Source organism: Chaetura pelagica, unplaced genomic scaffold (genome assembly GCF_000747805.2).
Source record: "Chaetura pelagica isolate M959 unplaced genomic scaffold, ChaPel_1.0 scaffold300, whole genome shotgun sequence".
Lineage (NCBI taxonomy): Eukaryota > Metazoa > Chordata > Aves > Apodiformes > Apodidae > Chaetura > Chaetura pelagica.
The window spans coordinates 87,935-90,308 of record NW_009951945.1 but is presented as its reverse complement, the minus strand read 5'-3'; the positions used below and the strand labels follow the sequence as shown (position 1 = coordinate 90,308).

The window sequence follows — 2,374 nt, the reverse complement described above, 5'->3', positions numbered from 1 at the left end:
CCCCCCTCCCCCCCGTTAGGGTTAAGTCTGCTGTTCTTGCCTGGGCAGTGTGAATTGGCTTTGTTTTCCTCTCCTGAGCACCATTAAGCTAAGATGGGCATTAGGACAAACATTAAAGGGAAATTTGTTTGTGCAACAGATTTCCATTATAGTGACTTCTCATTCTTCATCTTTCTGCTTTGGGAAAAGATCTTCTCCTGTCAGATTATAACCACTACACTTCACAGTGGTGGACAGCATGCTCCTCAGCCCTTTACCCCCTGCTGTCTTCTTAGCACTTAAATGTTCTTCCCTTCTTGTCTTCCTTGCTCTTCTACAGGGCTGGGTCTAATTGCTTTAGAAAAAAGGGAAACAGACTTAATTCTTTTTTGTGTTTGTCACTTTAATTTATTTAAAACTCTTATCTTCCATAAGGTTGAAGTCTCCATATGATTAATTTCTTTATGTCAGTTATGACTAAACATCAGCTTTTTAATTCAAACAGCAATGCTAAACAGTTGTTATCATTATGTTCCAGCCAAAATCAAAGTTATGTAAGAAAAACTCAAGCCTGCGTTATTCAGAACTAATGTTCCTGAATATAAAAACACATTAACTCTGTCCTCTGATCCCCATAGCACAACGAGCTCTGACAACATCTGCTTTATTACTTCTGTCTTTTAGAGGAGGAATCCAATTTGCACATGTAACAATGCATTTGAAACATCCCTTCTTCTTAACAGAACTCTAACATAGCCTTTTTATAAACATTTGTAGTATTTCCCTGCCTTCATTATTTCCAAGTCCTAATGCCCCTTCTTCAGATGTAGTGTCCACTCCTTGAACAGAATAATAAACCTTAACAGAACTGACTCCCAAGTACATCTGTTAACCTTTTTGTCTAAGGAATTCTCTGTACCAGGGTGGAGGATAGTGTGCTGGTCCCTAGTGAAAACTGGTGACAGAAATTAGTAGGGACTCACTGTACAGCTGATTATATTTCAGCGTTCAAAATAAATCCTTGCATTTGAACTCATCTGTTGACTTAGCTGTCTCGTATTCTTCAGCTTTGCCACTCTTCTAAAGAGTGACTCCCCCCCACTTAACAAGATCAAAACATTTCAAAAGCAAACCTGATGTAGCCTGGTGTCAGGTCATTATGGCTTTAACTCAGGTACAAACCTTCTCCTTCATCATCCTCCTCAACTGCAGTGAGTTTTAGCTGTACTTCAGGGATGACACTTAACTTCTTCGGTTGAATGACTTCTGTTCTCTTTAGGCCCCAAAGCACACTTGGATGAGCATTTTGCTTTATTACAAAAGCAGATAACACAATGTCTGCTGCTGCCAACAAGCCTATGTCTTTTCCTAATGCCACTCCTACAGTAGCACCGATTAGGAACCGATCTGCCAAAGGATTCATGCACACAAAGGACACCATGAATCATGGGATGAGCTCAGTGACAAACTCTCCATTTGTCAGATAAGAAGAATGAACAAACGGACAAAGCAGCCAGTCCCCACCCCAAAAAGTCACCACTGACATCTAAAATCAAGCTCACAAAATAAAAACCATTCACACAAACACCCCTCTACATGTACAAATCTTCAGCTGGTGTGATAGTCATGAAATAGTGTATTACTCCCTGTGTTGCCAGTGTAAGGGACTGTGTTCTTCTGGAAGGAAACAGAGATGCTCTTGGGACTAAGGACAGCTCTCTGACCTCGAAAGGATGGGTTGAGAGGTGCAAGCACAGCAGCAGCAAGACAGAAAGGATGGTTGACACGACTGAGCTGGCTGTTAAAGGTGCAGACCTCCCTTCCAAGCTCACTCCTGATCCGTTTGACACCATGGTCCTAGCAGTGTTTGCACACAAACTCCCCTGTCCATGGATAGCAGGGAACAGCTAGACCTGAACTCCAGCACTGACGACAATTTTAAATATGTATTAATGGTGTTCACCTGCAAGCTCTCCAAGCCATCATTTGAGAACTGGAAACACTTTGGAAAAGTAGTGAGAATTACTGTGAAGCATCCACAGAGATCTATATTCCACAGGAGTTATCGTAATTAGTTTTATTAGTGCATGTTAAAGAACACAGCTTGATATCATTATTAAGCCTTTTGTGGTGACAGCACTGTGAGATTAATGGAAAAACAGATGTCTCTGTTTTATATAAGCTTCCAGACTAATGCTTATAACAGGCTGCAGCTAATGCTTCATGGATAATCTTTCTCATGCCTTTCAAGCAATTGCTAAACAAGGGGAAAATCCTGAGGCTAGCCAGCCAGACTGCTATTTCACTTGCTACACCTTTTTTTTTCCCCTTCCCCTTAGCCTCCTCAAAGTTACTGGCAATCAAAGCTGAAAACTGAAGGTGAGTTGCTACACCT

The 2,374-nt window shown here is 41.3% G+C and overlaps 1 protein-coding gene across 1 annotated transcript in view; it reads right to left on the bottom strand.

The window, feature by feature from the left end:
• The window catches only part of UNC80 (unc-80 homolog (C. elegans)), an 88,370-nt gene that overhangs the window by 6,693 nt on the left and 79,303 nt on the right, over window positions 1-2,374 (bottom strand). The gene's annotated exons all lie outside the window — the stretch shown is intronic.